This window comes from Amborella trichopoda, chromosome 12 (genome assembly GCF_054954075.1).
Source record: "Amborella trichopoda isolate Santa Cruz 75 chromosome 12, AtrichopodaSantaCruz75HAP2 v2.0, whole genome shotgun sequence".
Taxonomy (NCBI): Eukaryota; Viridiplantae; Streptophyta; class Magnoliopsida; order Amborellales; family Amborellaceae; genus Amborella; species Amborella trichopoda.
In genome coordinates, this window is record NC_142347.1 from 6,941,214 (window position 1) to 6,964,502 (window position 23,289).

At 36.1% G+C, this 23,289-nt stretch overlaps 1 long non-coding RNA gene across 1 annotated transcript; it reads left to right on the forward strand.

The window, feature by feature from the left end:
* Positions 1-5,275: 5,275 nt before the first annotated feature.
* On the forward strand, positions 5,276-22,083 carry LOC105420594 (uncharacterized). Its single transcript, XR_966653.3, has 4 exons — positions 5,276-5,385; positions 19,474-19,556; positions 21,349-21,449; positions 21,570-22,083. It is a non-coding gene; the product is annotated as an uncharacterized LOC105420594 (long non-coding RNA).
* The last annotated feature ends 1,206 nt before the right edge of the window (positions 22,084-23,289 follow it).

Consider the following 23,289-nt stretch of genomic DNA (forward strand, 5'->3'; position numbering starts at 1 on the left):
TTTGCGATTGCTTTAAAATTATTTTTTAATATAGACTATATAATTTGAAGTTCAAAAAGTGATATAGATCTTGTGGCTATATGAGGATTCATTTTTAAGGCTCAATGGACAATTTAGATGGTGTATTATAATATGCGTAATGATACTATGAGACCCTCCCACACCCACGTGAGTAGTACTCCAAAATATCACCATTAAATTTCAACACAGATATTTAGAAAAATTATCATTAAACTCATTCACCCAAGTCCCATACTTATGTGATAACTTTTCTAGATATCTGTGTCAAAATTTAATTGTGATCTTTTGGGATCCTATTCACATAAATGTGAAGGTCTCACAGTGTCATTACTCTTATAATATATATTGTTTTGTTTACAACCATAGTGGTCAACACTGAGATGATTGATTTGAAGATTTTTTGATGTCATAACTACAATTTTCAGTAATTTCTTAGATGAGGCTTTACTTGTTTTGATATGGTTGCGACCTTATCAAGCATTTTCCTCTAGAAGAATGAATTATGTTGCCTTGTGAAAAATAGACCACTCCCCCATATATGAAAGTAGTTTAAAGATTTTTTTTAGGTAGTGAGTAAGGTCCCCTATTAATTGCAAGAATTGAGACATGCTATTTCATATTTTTTAGGAAATACTTTTCATTGCAATTAAATTTGTTATTTTTATGGTGACCCATTACCCAAACATTTTTTTTTTTTTTACTAACTCAGAGTATTTTTCAGTTTTATTTATGACAAAAATATCTTTATTTGCATCTCTTTCTTTCATTGTTTCTCTCTTTAAACCTACATTCCTATTCATATCATATCTCTCTCTAAAAATATAAATGGGTCAATTAGCTTCTCTCTAGAGACAATGAGTTTGGGATGTACTTGGAAAGAGAAAAAATGGTTAACAAAAAGAGAGAAATCACCAACCTATTTATATTTTATTTAGAGATACAACAAATCTATTCATCCTTTTTAGAGAAAGAGCTTTAGAGAGAGAAACCGGCAAACCAAACCATACTCTTAGGAAGATAAAGTTTTAGGGAGAGAAACCGACAAACCCACTTACTTTTTTTGAGGAAGAAAGAGTGAGATGAATATGAATGGAAAATAGGCATAGATAAAGGGAAAAAGGGAAAGAAAGTAAAATGTGAATTTTAATTTTGATGTATTTTCGTTATAAATGTGGTTGAAAAGTGGCCTTGGGTATAAGCGAGAAATAAAAATATTTTGAAGTAACAGGTGAGAGACTTTTCAACCTAGGGGACGGCATCGTGAGGAGAAAATTCAACCTAATGGGTTTGGTAATTTCCCTAAATTTAAAACTTAAAATTCAATAAAAATGATGAAAATTACTAATAAAGATATAATAATAGTGTAGAAAGCACCAAAAAATAAGAAGTTGAATATAGAATTGATAATTTAGGAAAAAAACAAATGAATACTGGCAAATCAAGAAAAATTCAATAAAAAATATTGGAGATAATCATGAAATTAGTGTTAAGATTAAAAACAATGCAATGAATCAAGTTTAAGCAAAAATAATGGATTGTTTCTTAGTTTTCCACAATAAAAAACATATATTTGTCAAATAAACAAATTTCAGTAAAAAAGTGCCCGGTCCTAGTTGTTGATTGCCAAATAATAACTTCGTCAAGCATTAAATTTTCCCAATGAATTTGAGAAAAATAGTGTAAAAAATATAAAAACTACACAGAAATTCAAAACCTAAACAAATAAGCAACGACTTGAACAAAAGCATGTTCTAAATTGTGTCTAACAGGGAATGGGGTTGAGGTCATGGTAGGTTTCTATTCTCACTTACGCATTCAAAAACCGCTAATTATTTCTAAAAATGAGTAGGGGTTTGTACTCTCCAATGATCTAACCCAAAAAAAAAAATTATGTCTAATGCTTTCTAGACAATAATTCCCAACTATATCTAATATACAAAATATAAATATTCTAAAAAAATAAAGGTTTGTCAAAAATAATAAATATTGGGCCACGAAAATCCAATATGCAAAAAGATATCCTACAATCGAGAAATACTTGAGTGGATTGAAGCTAAGACAGACAATTCTCTAAAGAAACCATGGATTAAAATACAACGCAGCATATCAAAGCTCATTTCAACAAAAAATGGCCAAAACATTTACACTCTCCAATTTTGGTTTTTTATCGAATAAATGGATGTACGATCTAAAAGATGGCTAAACATTTAAAGAACTTGACACAAAGATCACAAAAAAATAAAGAAAAAAACATGAGAAATGGCAGTTTGGGCCTTCTTTTTTTCTTTTCTTATGTGAATGGGCAAAAAGAAAAATGATCGTGTGGGATCGTTGATCTAGATCAAATATTTGATGAACCAAATCACCTAATTCTCTAACAAAACAAGGTCATTGTATGAATATCCAAATGATCCCCAATTTCGAAAGTGATTTGCCATGTGTCCGTTCCAAATCCGATTGAAGTCGGCGATTCCTCAATTCGGATCGACAAATTTTTAAACACTTCTCTGTGCATTTCATTGATGCCAAAACGAATGCCTGCTCCTTCCAACGCATACCAACTCAACTTGGGCCTTAGACCCCTCTCTCTCTGCCCTTACGTAGCTGGCATTTTCCTTTTTTATTTATCGAAAAGGGTTTACATAAAACATAGGCTCTACAAAAATAAGTCATGCCTTAAAGACACATAAAAAATTGTAGTTATTGTTGGGATTTTGTGGCTTTTTAAGCCTTCGACACCCTTATGCTCAAACCCCCTTACATAGTGGATGTTTTAGCCCCAGTGGGAGCAGAGTCCTCAAGGAGGGGACCGGGTCCTCAGCGAAGGTACCAGATGTGGCTGAGGCCCATTCCAGATATGAGAGCAAAACTTACCCATTGTGACTCATTAAGCCTTAGAAAGTCGTTTAGAGTCACGGAACCTCTGACCAAGGGTACGAGACTCGAGGAAGCAATGTTTATGGAGAGGGATTTTGGTTTATCTCTCGTTGAGGTTGGAGATATTGCTGACCTCGTCGAGGTCGGCGATTGGTGATATTTATGGCATGTATTTTCAAGACTTGTCATTTCGTATCAAGAGTATGTATTTTATGAGCATGTATACTATGCTTCCGCAAGAGTATAATATGTATCTAATCCCTTACTCAAAAGACCTACTTGTATGATTTATTTGGTCTGAAATGTTGGAAACACTTAAAAATTACTAGATGAGAGTATCATCTGCATATTGGATGGAGATAAGAGACCACATGACCACTTCTTGTTGCATGGGGCCCCTTAAGTATTCCATTGTGAACAATATTATTAAGCATTATACTAAAGGATTATCCCACTCCGGTGTACAAGAAGGGTGACAAAGGATCTCCTTGCCTAAGGCCTCTCGAGGACTTAAAGTAGCCGACTGATTTGCCATCAATCAAAATAGAGAGAAGTGTAGATGAAATGCACCATTCGACCCCAAAACCCATGAGTTCAATAAATTTTTTTAAGTAATCCCATTCCACTCAGTCATAAGTTTTTTCAATCAACCTTATACAAAACCTCCTGAGCCCCGTCCTGAAATTTAGAGTGGATCATCTCTTAAGCCAATAAAATACTTGTTATTGTCAAATGATCAATAATGAAAGCGGATTGTGGTCATGTGCAATGTTAAAAAATGCGACTGATTTTTCAAAAATGGCCTGACTAACTAGGAGTTGGTCGGGCCATTTTCATATAGTCAACTAATTGACTGTACTAGTAGGTTGGTTTTTGCACTAATCGGTAATTTGTTGTAAAGATCGGCTGATTTATGCAACATAGCGTACAGAAGCAATCTTTCGCTAGCGAGTTATGACCGTCTGTTAAGATGAACGGTGATCCATGCAAAAAAAAAGCCACTTGTTTGTGGCTTTCAAATTCTACCGAAACATTAAACGAAATTTTGAGAACGAAACCAAATTTTCAAAGGGCTTCTCTCGCTCACTCTCTCATTGCGGTGGAATAAAATAGGGAAATTGTAAAAACCCCCTAAAAATGGACTTTTTACGTACTTTACCCCACCCAACTTTTCCTATACATACCCCATACCAAAGTTCTTTTTTTTTTGACAAAAATACCCTTCCCTCACATAACAAATTATTTTCGTTGGAGAGGGTGGTCCAGAATTTTGAACAGGCGGTCCGGTGACTATCCTTACTGGAATGGCCGTTCGGTGTGTCGTGGTGGCAGTCCGGCGATTATCTTTACTGGAATGGGCGGTCCGGCATGTCATGGTGGCGGTCTAGCATTTCATGGTGGCGGTTCGACGTGTCATGGTGGCGGTCCGACGTTTCATGGTGGCGATCCGGCATTTCATGGTGGCAGTCCGACAATTATTTTTTTTGTTGGGATGGGCGGTCTAGCGTTTTGAAGTTGCGGTCCATCATTTTGAAGGGGCAGTTCGGCGTTTTGATATGGTGGTCTGGTATTTTGAAGGGGCAATCCGGCGTTTTGAAATAGCGGTCTAGCATTTTGAAGTGAGCAGTTCGGCGTTGTACGACAGCTATCCCGTGTTTTATTTTATTGAGATTCGAAAATGATTTGTTACACGAGAAAAGGGTATTTTCATTAAAAAAAAAAAGAAAGAAAAAAAAGTTTTTTGTATCGAGCAATGATTTCATGCAATCGTTGTATAGTAATATGATGCAACAACCTTAAAAAGCCATATTGTGGCCATTTGATTGATCTAAAATTTGAAATATACATTTTTTACATTTTAATGAACAATCACAAAAAAAAAAAAAAATGAAAATACATATTAAAAAGTATTTTTTTAGCCCAATTAACATATGCCTATTATTTCGGTGAGATGCTTAGATCTAAGACTTAGAAAGATTTTTTCATTTTCAATTTTTTTGTATGGTTTTTTATTATTAACAATGTTAAAAAAGGAAAAATGATTTTGAGGTTAAGGTTAAGATTTTGAAATTCACAAAATGAATAGTATAAATTCGTTTTATAAAAAGACTTATTTTGACCATATTTAAGGTTGAAATTGATCAATTATTTTTGAAGGGATTAATTGATGAGATGAAAAAAGCGTGTGCGAAAATTTTGAGGTTATACAAATAGCACAAACATTAATTTTAGAAATGTCGTTCCATCCGTTGCATTGGATTTTTTCTCCCTTTGTATGAGGGGCATTGGCTAGGAAACATAATTTTTTTTTGTATAAAGGTATTTTGCTGGGAAACATAATTTTGTGTGGGAAGTTGCTAGAAAAGCTAATTTCAAAGCAGAGCTGTGCAAACCAGGCGCCCTCTTCCTCATGCAACTCGCACTACACTCTCGTGCGCTCTGGACTCGGACCATCTTTCTCTGGATCTCCTTCCTCACTCTCTACAGGTACGCTGTCTCTGGGGCTGATTTTTCAGTTTCTTCTCCTCTCCATATCTTGCTAATTTTTTGGGCATATTTTCAGTTTATCAGTTTCTTAATCGCTCTTTATCTCGAAAAATTTGTGAGTATGTTTATTATTTGCCCTATCTCTCTCTATTTTCTGCTTCTCTCTCTATCTCGATAAATTTGTGGGCGTATTTTTCATTTAACAATTTCTCTCTCTATCTCGATAAATTTGTGGGCATATTTTTCAATTAACAGTTTCTTTCTCAATCTCGATAAATTTTGTGGGCATATTTAGCATATAGCCGTTTTTTAGGTTTTTCCTATATATATATATAATTTTCTCTACTAGTAATCCTCAATCATGTATAAATGTGGTATGGAGGTCAATGAAGGTCATTTAAATTGGTTGGATTGCGTCTGTGAAGTTTCTGATGGTGTCTCAAATGTTCCATATGTTATTTGCTTTACCAATACGATGTTTCCTTGTTTGAGAATGACAACTCTCCTGGTCGACCTGGAGAATTTTTGTCAGAAATTTGATTTCGTATTTAAAAGGTCAATTGGGCATAGTTTTGGAAAATTTTCACAATCAGGCAATTCGAGGTATATCAACCTCATTTGTTCCACTGGAATTTGAATTGTTTTTTAATTTTTAATCGTTTGGGAATAAGGTATAATGACTTACATCTTGAAGACGTTCTGTTTTTTTGAAAGAGATGGTTTTTGACCATTTAGAACTTTTTGGCATTGAAATCTTTTCTGCTTTTTATACTTGCATTGGGTCCATCATTGACTGGAAAGCTGGGAATGATGTTCTTCTTGAGTTCCAGGTTTCTCGTAGAGAGCTACGTATCCTTTAGATGGCCAATTGTCCATAGTTTTCTTTGAAGTTTGTAACCTGATATATGTGTTTATGACTCTTTGTAGATAAAATTTCACAAATAGAAATCCTAAAATTCCTATTATCACATCTTTATACATGGGTCAATTTTATGCTTGTTGTTTCTATTGATAGGGTTCATTCTCTTAGACAAATAAATGGATGACTCGGACACATGGATGACAAATACATGGGTCAATTTTATGCTTGTTGTTTCTATTGATACGGTGTATTAAGAATCATATACAATAAGAATTCATAGTCATCTTTAGCTATTAAACAACAAATCAAAGAGCTTGAAATCTAATGGGAGATGATTGTGACCTTGTTGCCAATGATATACGTATATGATAGAAAAAGAAAGGCAAAAAAAAGGAATAACAGAAACTCATAGTGATACTAACCCGACGGGATAGATTTGGGTATGGGTCCAACTTTTGAATTTGACGGGTCGGGTCTGGGTCCAGGTCCAAAACCTGGACCCGAATAATATATTCTAATTGTTTTGGTTCTATCTTTAAGTGGCATGCAAAGTGTGGTGATACAAATGAATGAGTAGATCCAGGATCAATAAAAACATGAGCTACTTTTTGGAAGATAATAAAAATACCTTAGATCACTGATTTTGAGGCTTGAGCGTTTTGCTGGGTGATCGCAAATACTCTTCCCTTTATCTGAGGCTTTTGAGCTATCTCTCCCTGCTTTGGAAGCTGTTGCATCTGTAAGCTAGGACATGCTCTAATCTAGTGCCCCAATTTTTCACATTTAAAACAGGCTTTAGTATTTCAATAACAAGGGCTCGATCCATATTTTTTCCCACATTTTTTACATGATTCTATTGAGCTTTGAAGTGGCAAGGGCTTTGGCTTCTTGTTTGCCCTTTCAAACTGTTGTCGAGTCGATGGTGTGGGTTTAACCTGACTTTTCTGATTTTTCATCTTTTGGTAATCTTCGAAATCTTTTCCGACAATTTGGGCTCGATTCACTATTTCTGCATAAATTCTCAATTTTAAGACTGATATTCTGCTTCTTATAGCTGGTCTGAGATTCCTTTCAAATTTTTTCACCTTTCTTGCCTCATTGTTAATCATACGTGGTGCAAACCTAGCCAATTCAGTAAACTTGGCCTCGTACTGTGTTACTGTCCGGTTTCTTTGGATTAATTCAAAAAATTCCATTTCTTTTTGGTCTCGAATAAAATATGGGAAATACTTTTCATTAAATGCCTCTAGAAATACTTCTCAAGTCAAGGGTTTATGGACCAATACTCCTTTTGCCATTCGCTACCAATGTTGTGCTTCACCTTCTAACATAAAAACTGCCAAGGCCACCTTCCTATCATCAGGACATTCCATTACCTCGAATATTTTCTCCAATTGCATAATCCATCCCTCGGCTTCCATTGGGTTTGCAGTACCTTTAAAAGAAGGTGGATTCAATTTCTTAAATTGTTCGATGTTACTCCCACCATTTCCCGTAACTGACTGCCTGGGTGGATTGTTGTTTTCCATCTGATGTTGCATTGGAGCAGCCATATTTTCCAAGGCTTTGTGAATTCCTTCCATATTAGTTTCAGCTATTCTGGATCTTGACTTCGTCCTGGTCTGTACGCGCAACAAATGTGATTTTAAGTATGTTCTTTTTAAATTTCCTAAGAATATTAAACCTATTGCTTTGATACCATAGTTGTCATGCCTTAAGAATTTACAATACTGATGTTTCTGAGATGTGACAGTCAAAACATATATACATCTCTTTTTAGGACAAATTTACAATGGTGAATTCTTACAAAGTAACAAATAAAATTTAAGCACAACTACAATATCTTCCAGAGTTGATCCTGACGAGCACTCAAAATGAAACTGTAGTTATCCTGAAAAACAATGTTTACCATAATTTGATGAGTTTGGCTACTCAGTAAGTGATCATCATAATCCTAAAAATAATCATGGTTGAAAGATATCAATATTTTCAAAAAGGAGATCTATTAACAGAAATGCATTAACGGTTTCACTTTAAAAAATGCATAATATAGTATAATCCGAATAATTGAAATGCATATAACATTTTAAGGGCAGTGTATAATTCAAAGGATTTCACAAATTACCCTACCGACGTCCCAAGTAGGTCACTTATATACCCCATCAGCGTCCTGATAGGTCCACTTAATCCCTATCGGCGTCCCAGATAGGTCCACTTAATCCCTGTAGGTCCACTTATACCTCACCGGCGTACCGGATGAGTCCACTTAATCCCTACCGGCATACCAGATAGGTCCACTTATATACTTAAAATATTTCTAAATCTCTTTAAACATTCGAAAGCAGCAATATCATGTACTCAACATATCACTAAAATTATTAATATGAATTTCACTGAAACCATGAATAACAATCACGTTCAATAATAATTCAAAAATAACCAGTCAAATATTTTGGCCTCAAATTTAGAAAGGTAGCAGTTCGTAAAGACATTCTAGCATAATTGCCAATCTAATATGTATAGAAAAACTCTTATAGAAATTCAAGAATACGAAATTATCACAATTTATGGGATGTCAATTCGCAAATAAATATTGTACAGACAATGCTATAATCAATTGCAAAAATATCAGTTTTCAAATAATAAGGCAGTCATTTGCATATGAAATTTACAATGTCTTAATATTAAAAAACAGTAGAAAGAAATCTCACAATTTTACTAAAAGCAGAAATATCACATTATTTTTAATAATTTTACAGTATCTAAAATTTTCTAACTATAGACAAGAAAATAAATAAATTTATTTCTAAGAATTTACAGCATTTAAAATTTCTAACATGGATAAAATATCACAATTTTATTAAAAAGATTATTTTTCAAAATAATGAGGTCGCTTGCGCATAAAATTTATCGCTCCTAAAATTCATGATAATAAGCAGAAGTAATTACTTCATTTAATTTTTAGAAAGAACGGATTATTTCTCAAGATAATGAAGTCACTTACCTATAATATTTGAGTGTTTGAGTGACACTTTCGGTAAAATTTGGCTAGAGAGAGAAAAAGCTCACTGCGTTTCGATTGGAGAGAGAAAGATCTCAGTGTGTTGGGAGAGCTTATACAAAAGTTTTCTTGGGTGGGAGTCCTCACCTCTCCTATTTAAATTCTTAATGAATCCAGAAGAAGTGATCCAATTTTTTTAATCGTGTTTGGGTGGAGACCAAAGATCTTGAAAACCTCATGCTAGGGGACATTGATACCCCATAAAAAGACCCACTTATCTAAGGAAAGAAAGAAAAAAAATGAAAGAAAAAGCCATGTAGTTTCAATTTGACAGATCAAGCCTTACAAAACGAAGTCTTACCTTAACTAAAAAAAGAAACTGAAATAAAATTCAAATATATAGAAAATTATATAATATAAATAATATGAGTAAAAATTGGAATGAGGTTTTACTTTTTCCTGTTCTTGTAAAAAAAACGTGCACCAGAGGGAATCCATTTCGTCATATTATAGTGATGGTTCGTGAATGAACAATAGAGACGAACATGTAAAAGATTGTTGGGATCTTGTTAGAACATTATATTGACAATTCCAAAAAACTATTCATATTATAATAATAATACCATGGCAATGGGTGGTATGCCCCCATTGTCTAGTGGTTTAGGAGTCATGATATCTCCCTTTCAAGGAGGCAACAGGGATTCAACTTCCCCTCAGGGTAAGGTAATGTACTATGTTAAGGAAGTTAATCCTGGCTTATCAAAAAGTCTAGAATTGCAAATATATTTTTCTTTTCATTGATCGCAACAAACAAAACAATCGAATGAGTTCAAATGATCTATTATTTATTTTTGTTATATGTTTGCTACTCTACAAACAAGAAGAGTTAAAAAAAAAAAAGTTGTTATAATGTCATTTATACGTGTTGCAAATACTTCAAAATAATAATGTTGTATAACTATTGGGGTGGGAACAAATAATTCAAGAAAAATTAGTAGTGTATATGTTAATGGGTTTTCATGGATAGTAATAGAAATGACGTAAACATAATAGTAGATAAATATTTAAAAAATAAAGTAGTTAATATCAAAATAATAGGTGATAGGCTCTTATGAATTAAACTTGTATTAGGAGAAGAGAATTAATGTAATTAGTGCTTATGCACCATAAGTAGGATTAGATGATAGAATTAAGAGACAATTTTGGGAAGACATAAATGGAATAGTCGAAGACATACCAAATGGAGAGAGGACCTTTTTAGGTGGGGATCTAAATGGTCATGTAGGAAAGGATGGTAGAGGATATGAAGGGGTACATGGTGGATATGGGTTTGGGGAAAGAAATGAGATGGGTGAGACTATTCTAGATTTTGTTATGGCCTATGACCTAGCAATAGCAAACACTTACTTGAAAAGGTGAGATGAACATTTAATAGCCTATAAAAGTGAACACATAAAAGCCAGATAGACCTCTTCCTAGTTAAGAAGGTAGATCGACCATCATATAAAGGTTGCAAGGTTATCCCAGGAGAGAGTTTGGCTACCCAACATAGGCTCGTGGTCATGGACGTCTGTATGCAAACATGGAGGAGAAGGGGTGAAAGTAATGGGCGTCCAAGAACTAGGTGGTGGAATTTAAAAAATGAGAAAATAGACTTATTTAGGGGTAAATTAGTTGAAAAAGAAAAATGGAACTCTGAACATGATGTCAATGTGATACGCAATGAGATAGCTGAATGCATTAAAAAAGTGGCAAAAGAAGTTTTAGGAGAAGAAAACTTGGTGGTTGAATGATGAGGTTCAGAAAGCCATTAGTGAGAAACGATCATGTTATAAAACTTGGTAGTGTAATAGAAACGATCAATATTTAGAAAAATATAAAAATGCTAAACAAATAGTAAGTAAAAATAAGAGACGGTGAGAAAAATAAGAAAAGGTGAAAAATGCTAAACTTAAGGCATATGATAATCTATACAATAATTGGGAACAAGAGAAGGTGAAAAAAATATCTTCAAATTAGCAAAAATAAAAGAGAAAAAGTGTAGTGATCTGAACCATATTAAATGCATTGATAGTGAGGATCAAAGGGTCTTGGTGAAGGATGACAAGGTCAACGAAAGGGGGAAGTTCCATCTCATTTCCTGGATAAGATTCTTTTACCCAAAAATCAAGGGGGGCTGGGAATCAGAAGCTTGAGAAAACACAACGTAGCCCTCTTAGGGAAATGGTGGTGGCGTTTGGCCACCCAATCTGATTCTCTATGGGCGCAAGTTCTTCGGAATAAGTACCATGTCCCGGCCCCTTGATGGATCCTAGAGAACAGATATTGGTCCAACGCTTCAGGGGTGTGGAGGTCTTCCCTTTCTTCTTTCAGGAAACACATAAGATTCTGCCCTAAAGAGGGAACTAGAGTGAGGTTTTGGATGGATTTATGGTTAGGTGATGCCCCCTTAAATTATTCCCATCCCTTTCTTTGTTGTGAGGAATAGAGAAGCAACAATTGAGGACGAGTTCAGACTTGAAGGTGGTAGGAGACGTTGGAACCCTTCTTTTAGAAGGAACCTTTCCGAGGACGAATCTCTTCAATTTCTCTCTCTCTCGTCATTGCTCTTCAACACCTTCATCCCGATGCTAGGGAGGGACAAGTTGGTGTGGTCCCTTGCCCCTTCTGAGGATTTCAATGTTACTTCCTTCTACAAAAGTCTCATCCAACCCCCACTCTCCCCTTCAATCCTACTTCGACCCTCGCAATAGTCTGGAAGACCATTGCTCCCCCAAAGGTGCAAACCTTTAACTAGATTGCAGGATCAAACAAGGTGCTCACAGTGGATCAACTTCAAAGGTAAGGTATCCCTATTCCCAATAGGTGTGTCATGTGTTTGAACCAAGAGGAATCCAATAACCACCTCTTCCTACACTGTAAAGTGGCCCATGAGATTTGGAGTCTACGCCTTCAACAGTTTCGGGTGCTTTGGGTCTTACCCCCAATGATAAAAGATCTTTTCGCGTTAAATTTGGCTGCGCACTGGTCGAAAACAAGTAGAATCCTTTGGAAAGCTACTGTGGCAGCAACAATTTGGACCATTTGGAATGAAAGAAACGGCCGTATTTTTCGGGGGGAGTCCATCCCTGCTCCTCTGTTATTCTTGAAAGTTACCTCCTTGGTAACATTCTGGGCGGCTAACCACCCCTGGTTCAAAGGCATTTCTAAGGACTCCTTCAGCCGGAATTGGGAGCAGATTTTATTCCATAACCCAAAGAAAAACAAAGTTAATCCTGTTTGGACGGCTCCTCCCCAAGGAACTATCAAACTCAATTTTGACGGCTGCTCTTTAGGCAACCCTGGTCATGCGGGGATAGGAGGGATCTTTAGAGACCATCTTCAAAACGTCCTCTTCTCCTTCTCTGAATACATTGGGGTCCATGATTCGCAGTTCGCTGAATCTATGGCTCTCCTTAGAGGCATTCAAAGCTTCGGTCAGTCTTGGGGACAGTCTCTCTTTGTGGAGCATGATGCTAAGAACATTATTTCTTGGGCTTCGAAGACAACTCCTTACCCTTGGTACCTCTTACCCATTTTTGATGAAATCAAATACCTCTGCAGGGATAAGCAAATCTTATGGACGCTTATCTCAAGGACGTCGAACGGGTTCGCCGATTTACTAGCTAAGGATGGAGCCAGGGCCCGCTGAAGATTAGTTTTGTTATGGGCTTTATGCTTAGCTCAAAGGGATTGTGCCTTTCTTGTTTTTGCTTCTCTTTCTCGCCCCCTATGTATCTTATTTGTACACTTACACTTTACTTTGTAAGGGGAATTCTTATAACCCCATTTTGATTATGGTCTGTTGACCCATTTTTTACCAGGAGTTCTAGGTTTTAGGCACTCCTGTATTGCCTTTTCTTCTTTTGTATCTATCTCTCTTTATCAATACAAATGTTGACAGTTATCAAAAAAAAAAAAAAAAATAGTGGTAGAAGGGACTGCTGGTACAAGTGACGGCGGAGGTCATAAATACATTCATAGGATTAGGATGTCGGAAGTGAAAGAAGCTTTGAAAATGATGAAGATAGGAAAGACTTTGGGACCAGATGGTATCTTGATAGAGATTTGGAAGTGCATGAGGGAAATTGACATTGACGGGCTGGCGAAGCTGTTCAACAAGGTGTTGAGAACAAAGAAAATGCCAGATGAATGGAGCAAAAGTATTGTGGTACCTATTTACAAGAATAAAGGAGAAATACAAAATTGTGTAAACTATTGAGGGATCATGCTTATGAGCTATACTATGAAGCTCTGGGAGAGAATTATTGAGCAACGACTAAGGCATGAAATAAGTGTCTGAAAACCAATTTAGTTTTATGCCCAAAAGGTCAACAACTGAAGCTATTTCCCTACTTAGGAAACTAATTGAGAAGTTTAGGGCGAAGGGAAAAGACCTTTACATCCACATGGTCTTTATTGATCTAGAGAAAGCTTATGACAGAGTACCTTGAGATTTGATTTGACGAGTGTTGACTTAGTGAGAGATATGTATGATGGAGCGCTAATTAGTGTACGAACAACTAGTGGAGAAACGATCAATGGAGAAACGAGTGAGTTTTTAGAGACAATAGGTCTACATCAAGGGTCGGCATTGAGCCCGTACCTCTTTATCTTAATTATGGATGACTTAACTAGGCACCTACAAGATGTGGTACTGTGTTGCATGTTGTTCGTAGATGGCATAGTTTTGATTGATGAGACCCGAAACGATGTCAACACAAAGTTAGAACTTTGAAGGGATGCTCTAAAATCCAAAGGTTTTAAAATTAGTCGGGCTAAGACAAAGTATATGGAGTGCAAGTTTAGTAATAATAAGAGTAAAGACAAAAAGTACTTAAGATTGACGTTCAGGAAGTATAAAGAAGACTGCACTTTTGATATCATGGTTTGATATTCTAGGAAAATAGAGAGATCGAGGAAGATGGCATACACATAATTAGAGCTAGGTGGGTGAAGTGGAGATGTGCAACTAAAATTTTATGTGTTCGCCACATACCAATGAGGCAAAAGGGGAAGTTCTATAGGACAGATGCGAGACCAACTTTGTTCTATGTGGCGGAATGTTGGGCGGACAAAAAACAATATACCCATAGGATGAGTGTAACAGAGATGAGGATGTTGAGTTGGATGAGTGGCAAGACAAGAAGGGATAGAATTTAAAATAAATCTATTCGAGAGAATTTAGGAGTGGCACCAATAGGCGATAAAATGAGAGAGAGTAGACTTAAAGTGGCTGGCCATGTGTGGTTTCGACCAAGTTTACAACACCTATTGGAGTTACTTCAAGTGGAAGGACTAAAAAGGACAATGGGTCGGCTCGAAAGGACTTGGATGGAAGTAGTTCGAAAAGAAATGGGGATTTATGGCCTTACTGAGGATATGACCTTTAATAGAACAGAATGGAGAACCAAGATTCATGTAGCCCACCCCAATTAATTGAGAAAAGGCTAAAATGATGATGATGATATAATGGGTTTTCATTTTAGAGCTTTTCTCTGGATAAGGGAGTGGGGTTCTGATTGAAGAAGGCTTTATTTTGATCGAGCAAGAGAGATGGAAAAGGGTTGTTGTTTTTAATCCTACGTTGAGGATATGATGAAGACAAGGGATTCAAAGCCCTTTAAAAGGGAGTCACACCTAAGAAAATGACATGCATACTTATGGCACTCCATGCACTGGTGGCGGTGGGGCTGGAGAGGTAAATAAAACAAATCTAAAAATAAAAAATTTAAAATACAATAAATGAATTTTATATAGAAAGCGGGTGATTTGGCCCGGCTCACTGACAAAACTGATCGATTCTCAATATATGGTGGTAGCTGGACTGGTTCCATTGATTCCCGATTCCCAATCTGATTGGGTGATTCCAATCCAGATCGGCGTTTTTAAAACCTTAAGTGAAGAGGAAGAAAACCATGCAAGTGATTATATTTATAGTCCTAATCACATATTCAATTAGTTTGAGGAGCTAATGATAGAGTAATGGTTCTAATGATGGAGTCGAGCTTGCTATTTCTTAAATTCATGGCTTAGCTTAACAGTTAATTATTTATAGGGTGTTTAGGCAACCTCATATATGATATGCTCCTTGTTTACCACTTAAACCCGTCTTTTTGTCATTTGTATGTTGTTGCGAAGCAGATAACGTAGATTCAAGATTCATGGAAAGTTTTGGCAAAGTTTTATATTGATTGTCTAACAGAAACCACCTCCTTGACCTTGGCTTGGGACGGGTTAAGGGAAAGTTTGAGGTCCTCACCCTTCTTAGACAATAGGTCAATGTTGAGTTCCTACCTAACACAACCCACCTCCTTTTCAGTGATAATAAGTTTACATTAGGCCTCAGCATTGAGCCCATATCTCTTTGTCTTAGTTATGAACGACTTAACTAGGCACCTAAAAAATGAGGTACCGTGGTGTATATTGTACACGAACGACATAGTTTTGATTCAAGACAAAGAAGGGATAGAATTCGAAATGAATACCTCCAATAGGCGATGAGATGAGTGAAAGTAGACTTAGTTGGACTGACCATCTACAACGCAGATCCAGTACAACACATGTTAGGAGGTAGGAGTTGGTTAAAGAGGAAGGCTCAAAAAGGGTAAGGGGTAGGCCCAAAAGGACATGGTTGAAAATAGTGAGAAAAGATATGGGGACTTATGGCCTCACTGAGGGTATAACCCTTGATAGAGCAGAATGGTAGACCAGGATTTGTGTAGCCAAGCCCGAATAGTTAGGAAAAGGCTACGTTGTTGTTGATGATGATGATGATGTTGTCATTTTGAGGTCCAATATTCCTTTAAAGTTCATCTAACTATATAGATTAACTAAAGGTGCACAGCTGTTCATATATCTTACATTTCAAATAATAGTTTTTAATTCATTTTGTATTAACCATTGCAGTGTAAAATTTGGGTGGAGTTGTAATTGGATATTAATGGAGTATCCATTTGCTACCCTTGATCTCAACAATACGCATGAGAGGTGAAGCAAATGGCAGGTAAAATATTGGGAGAGGGCAGTTGATAAGCTTGAGAGTCTGCTTCGAATTCTACAGCTTACAAATGGATTGTTTGCAAAAATTTGCATCTTGTAGGAATCTTCAAGAAATAATTCTTAGATGGGTGATGATTTAATCGGTTTAGTATGAATAGGAAGTTGTTGGGGTTCGTGGATCAAGGTGGAGCTGAAAGCAAGGGGTCAAAGTCTCGAACTGGTTTTCTTTGGAGGTCAAGAATGAAGGAAAATCTAGCTGCAATTGGTGTAGAATGCAACTCATGATGATAAATACGCTGACAAATGTAGGGCACTGAAAGTGAAGGAAGGAGAGAGGATAGATGGAAAGTTAGAGAGGCGATACTTGAAACATTTATAGGGGAAAGTGGTTGAGGTTATTTGATGAACGATAATGGAGAACAAGGAGTATTTTCTTGAAGAGGGAGAATGGGTTGGTAGAAGAAGGATGGGATTGTCAAATTAAAAAGTTGCACGGTTGTTTTATGTTGGGCTTCTCACATTCTTGGCATCTATTATTGATTCTACGAACAGGAAAGCATGTGTAAGATCTAATGGTCTACTTTCTTTTCTAGAAATCTGGGTTATGCTTTTGTTTGGAAGTTTTAAAAAATAGGTCATTCGAATCTTGTCTCCAAGAATTTTACGTTTGTTGACGCATTACGGGTTGTTGAATGTAATATATGCAATAAAAACAGGAGTTGCAAATTTTAAGAAAGGAGTGGTTTGATGTGGATGATATGGAGATGTTATGCTTGGAAGAGTGCCTTTTTGTTCTGCTTGCAACGGATTAGTATAGGTGCATTAAAACTTGTCTGGCTCTGGTCGCATATATGAAGATGGCAATTGTTATATCTTTGGAAGATTATGATGAATTCAGTCTGACGAGAGCGGTGGAATACTAGATTTTTCATATGTCGAAGTGCATTTGGTTGCAGTTTGTTGTAGGCAGTATTTACAATGGCTGTTAGGATGTCTATAATGATGGAGGAATTTCAGCTGAAGTGAGTGTCATGTTGAGTCAGATTATATCTTGTGTACTTCAGACCCTCAGATTGCGAATCAAACTGTATCGCTGCCATGATGGTTGCTAGGGCCAGTATTGGAGGAGGTTGCGTGGATATTTGTGGGGAAGGAAGGGCATGGTTGCAAAATGACTGTTAAGGATAATGCTACTTTACAATGATACATATTTGAGGATGGATAGAATTGTTTAGATTTTTGAGATCAAAGCTCTTGAAGGTGGTGATATTGGGTGGCATGGGCGAGTGCCTTAGGTTGAATGTGTTTCAAGCTGTGATTTTTCAGTTGCAGGAACCTTGCACCTGGTAGTAATCTAAGCTCCCAAAACAAATGATCCCAAAGTAGTTTAGACACAATTCTTGATGGAACATTGTATCATTCGACTTCTGTTGCTCTCATGAGTGTTCCTTGGGTGTTTGTACTAACCAATGTTTTTAACTCAAGACTCCTCTTGGGACTTAACCAGATCTCTATTCCAGTCTCATCGAGTCAAATTGACGAAGTCTCTTTAAAGATTAAGAGTGGATGATGACACCGGGCCGATTCTTGTAAGACTGATTGAGCCAAGTCTGCTTAGATGAGTCCCAAGATGACTTTGTCAGTTTTGAACGCTGCTGGTGACCAAGTGTGCGGAGGCTCCATATTACTTGGCTGGATTTGATACAAGGTGAGATTACAATTCTTTTTGCAACAAAAGAAACATATTACACATATTTCAGTGTGTCCTTGTCCTTGTAACATGGGATTTTTTTATTTTTTTGATGTGTTCTTTTGGTTATGTAACTGTGAAAAGGTTGGTTGATAGTTGCATCAAGTGTTGGCGTTTAAGTTAGGGCATAAAAGCAAGTTTGTTAGGAGAGGAGAGTATGGTCTTAGGCTTGCTAGGGGCAAGTTACCGTTTGAGGAGCCTGGATGAGCAATGATTGGTAGAAAGGGGTACAAATTCTTTTAAATGCGGGTCCCAAAAAAGTCTTGCATTCCCACCCCCCCACCCCTCCACAAGCTCTTGCCTTCTTAATTTCAACTATTTTTTGAAAAATTTCTGCTTTTCCTTATGAATCATCCATGGATGGCCCGTGGATTACCTAAACTAGACAATAGTAAAGGTTTGAAGTTTGTGATGGATACCAAGAATTCGTAAATCTATTTTAGTTTTAAGTGAGCATGAATATTGGAAGGGATTTCATAATACTCATGTTCATCGACAAATACTTGTGAGAATATGTAATTTGTCATTTGTTTACTTTTACTACTTCAGCACCAAGGGACTGAAAGTATCTTTTTCTAGGATACTTGGAAAATAGCCATCCTTCGATCATTATTTTTTAGGGAAATTCATTAGACGGTGAGGCACCAAAGTGGTCTTAAGGAAAACTACCTATATGAAATATTGGTATTTTGAACCAACATTCACTGTGAACGCCCTGTGAGATTTTGGTATTTGTACATGCCAATGTCTCAAGGGTAACTTTGTGAGAACACACACAAAGTTTGCGGTGACCCCTGGCTGTTTTGTATCTTTTTTTTTCTCTCTTCCTTGAATACAATGTTAACAACATCAAAAAGAAAAAAACTTTGTGAGATATTTGTGTTGAAAAACACCAATATCTCATGGGGTTGACTTAGTGAAAAATTGTTCAAAAACACCAATATCTTGAAATTGTTTAGGGTGAGATATTTGGTAGTTGGAAACATCATTGGTATACAAAAGTGATATCAATCTCATATAGGCGGTTTTCCTAGAAGTACTTTCGTATTGATGCAGGGCTAATACTGGAAACAACCCCTCCAATGTTTTCTAACCCATCATTGACCCATTATGGCATTGCCCTATTATGGCATTGCCCTTTGAGGGATTTTAAAAATTTAGGACAAAATAATATTTTAAAAGTTAAATAATGCATCTTTTAAGGGTAATTTGATGAGTTTCCCTTTTTCTATGTGGACATTGCATTATATTCCATTACTTGAATATTGTTGTATAAAAAATTGTCCTTCTCATGCACTGTTTTTCCAACCATTGCTCACATTCCATTGTCTGAATTCGTGATGATGAACTGTGTATTTGCATAGCTAATTACTCTTTGCTGGTATCCTGATCCTTAACTTTTCTTACAGTATATTGCTATGTTTTTATTTGTAGGGATGAAGCTAAAGAATTACAAGAACGGTTGTTGCAGAAGAGTGACCAAGGAGTGTCTGTGAACTCGCAAAACGTATAAAGTAGTATGAAACACATCTATGATACTCAGATACCTGTGTATACCTATCATTTCAATGTCAACATGATATGGCACCAAATAATTACTGGATACTCGTAAGATACTTGTAAATATAAGACAATATGAATGTTAGAAGTGTCGTAGGAATAAGATGATGTACATTTTTTTTATGCTGTCAACTGTAAATAAGATGTACATTATGTCCATGATATGGCATATAAGTGAATCAATGTGTAATATATAACCTTATAATATATGCATCATTGAGTCAGATAGGATACTTGTATTTCAATCTGTGCATCTTAGAACATAATGTAGTGTACTGGTAGCTTCAAATACGATAAACTCAAATAATGATCTATTTGGTTTTTTATTATCAAATTTGGTACATGGGGTTTTTACCATATTGATTTACTAGCAATTGATTGTTAAATTTGTTTCTGTGGAACATGCGACCTATAAAATGAACATGTATTCATATATTGCTAATCTAAGATCAGAATCATGATTTGATTAATTGGAAGAAAATATTGCCTCTTACACTTCTTGTTTTCTTTAAACTAAGCTATCACCAATAAAATTAAAAGATTTTTTTATATATAGTTAGATGTATACTTGTGTGGTATATAACAATCATTTAGATGTATTCTTCATGAGTATGTAGCCTTTAGAATGTATCCTTTACAACATTTTAGATGGGCCCTGGTTTTGTTTATCTAGAGAATGAGAGTATTATTACTCTTGCCTCGAAAACCTTAAAAAAGGTATCCAGATCTGCATGATTACTGTTTGGCTGTTGTCCAGGACTAGTCATAATTTCAAAGGACAACAGCAAGAATGACTATAGTGCTTGAGTGACATAGAAGAAGTAATGGAAAAGGCAACAGAAGATAGCAAGCCAAGTGAGGTTGTTCACTGTGATGTGTGCGTTAGTCAATCTAAAAATAAGTGCTAGGCTCAGTGATGGAATAACTGTGCCTTAGTTTCTTTTTAGATCAGTTAATTAACTACATAGCATAATGTCAACAAAATTCAGAAAAAAAAAGCTACTTACATTAATGCTGGTAACACAATACATCAAGAGAAAATCACCAGATAGATGGAAGGATGAGCTAAGCTATATAGATGCATATTAGCAATGACATAAACTAGTTGGATTGACTTGTAAAATAGTCAGATGTGTTGAAGAGTTTTAAGTAACACTTTCGTTACCAACTGTACTTGAGTTCCTGGATCTTACAGTTCAACATATACATGAGAAGCCAAAGCATCTGTGGATATGTCACGCCTGGATCGGTCTCTAAATTGCTTTGGTTCTGGGAGCTCTTCGTCTTTGTGAACTTTTATCAGCATTAAACATAATTGCGAGAAAACATTTATTGCCACCATTAAGGATCATGAAACTCTTTGTGAGAAAACATTTATTGCCACCATTAAGGATCATGAAACTCTTGATTTTATAATTAAAGGAGTTCGTTAGAGTCACCGATTTCTGGGTTTTATTTGATAGTGTACTAATAAATCTCACAGTTTTGCCAGTTTGATGTGAAATTTCATGGGCCATATCCAAAATCTGAAAGCAGATGAAACAAATGATCTGTTCTTCCGGAACGGCTTATTCATGGATTTGATGTATTATTAGTTTTACAGTGTCTATGCGACTCTTTTAAAGATTTGGTGACATTTGCAATTTCCTTTTTGATCTGCCTAGTTATTGGTACTTCAATTTTTAAAAATCATTTCCTATAAATGTTGGTAGATGTGCTTTGGATAACTGGTTCATCTTCCACAAGCAGAAAAACAGCAGCATCTTATAAAGAGCTTAGAGGCGAGGAAGAAGAGGGCATATGATTTAGAGAAAATGTACATGGAGATGCCTTACCAGAAGGAACTGAAGGTACTTTATTTGCCTTTAGAGTCTTGTCAAATATCAATAAATATGAGGGGATCTTTGGTTTTTTTTAATTGCTCACCTGAACAAGGATGTCATAGCATCATATTTTGTTTTGAAGCACAGACTAAAGGATCATGAGCTCATTTCCCCTACTGACAGACCAGTGTACAAATGGGAACGGGAACACAAGCGGTGAAAGGTATGCATGTTGTCTCTCTCTTTCCATGAGGGACATAAAGATTGTCACACTATGTCTCAATTAGCCTATAAGTCAACGAGTGTGGTCTAATGTTCTGATAGTGAGTTTCAACGCTGTGTGTGTGTGTGTGTGTGTGTCAAAATGGGATTCTGACTCAACGCTAGACAGAGAGAGATTCTTTTGTTTTATTTTGGCCCCAATGGAGGAAGCTAATGGCCTTTATTTCTCCGGCTTGCTGAGGCATGAAGATCACATAATTTAAACAGTTCACACAAGTGTATTGGGCTTACTGATCCAAAATGGTATGCCTTGCCTAGAGCTGCAGAGAGTGATTGTTGTTCATCTAAGATGGACGTCGACATGGCTGCTACTGGCCCTGATTAATGCTGAATTCTGTGTAATTTAATGAGAATTATAGGTAGAATAAATTTTGATGCATTTATTTTCACAACACCCCCCCCCCCCCCCCCCCCCCTTCTCTGTCTCTGTCTCTTCTGATAAGTTTGGTAAATTAGATTAGCTCTGTTGCCCCTGATTACCTCAATATACTTAGCACAATTTTGTTCGATCTGGGTGGTCCATCCAAGCCAGGCTTTGTTAGTCATGTATTTATTACTATTTGTCATAAGTTAATGCATGGATAGAGAGCCCAATCTGAAGGAGATTCAACTCTTTGGTGTATTCTGTTGCTTGCTTCTCATGGGGATGGATGGATGCACCATGCATGTCTAAAGTCTAAACCACCCACAGCTTTCTGCTTTGAAGATATTTAAGACATGTTTTTATTATGGAGGAGCTTATGTTGCATGTTCTAGCTTTTGAATTTGGGCTTAGGGTGAATTTTTGAGGTCAGATGCAAAGCTTTTATTGTGTGAGAGTGAGACACAGAGAAAGGGAGAGACTTCGGCACTTTAAATGAAACATAAACAAAAGCGTGTATACTATGCTTTTGTTGGAGCATATACTGTACAAATGCTCCCTCCTTTGTAGACCTACTCGGAAGGATTTTGTCATTCAGGAATTTCAGAAGCCTCCTAAGAATCATTAGATTTTATTTTATTTTTAAAACAAAAGGATTGAAGTTAGGGTTTTCTAAATATTTCATTCTCCAACGGACAATCTATGCTCAATCTTGAGGCATTATCTTTTTCAAGTCCATCAGAAATTTCTTTTCTGAGATTGTGTACTATGCTCCTGTGGAAGCATATTTATTGCACGTCTACTCGTGCAAAACACCTATTTAGAAAGAGTATTTTAGTTAGATTTTGGGAGCTACATAGGCTCTATTAGATGATTATTATCAAAAGAAAACAATATGAATTCTAAGATTATTATTACCAAAAGAAAACAATATTAATTCTAAGTTTTGTGACACTTAATCTCTGTTCAATCCTCGGGCGTTATTATTTTTTCCAGTACATATTTGTTCATGGGTTATAAAGATTCTCTCCTCCAAGCTTGGGATAAAAAAGGAACGGGTAACATGTGCCTGAGTGAGTAAATGGATAGTATACACATGTTGGAGTGCAAAAATCTTTTGATTTATGTTATTGAGGTCAGTCTATGAGTTGAAGAGGTTACTCCCCTGGTCCTAAAATTAATCTTAGATTGAGTATTACTCGATAGAGTGATACTCAATCTAAT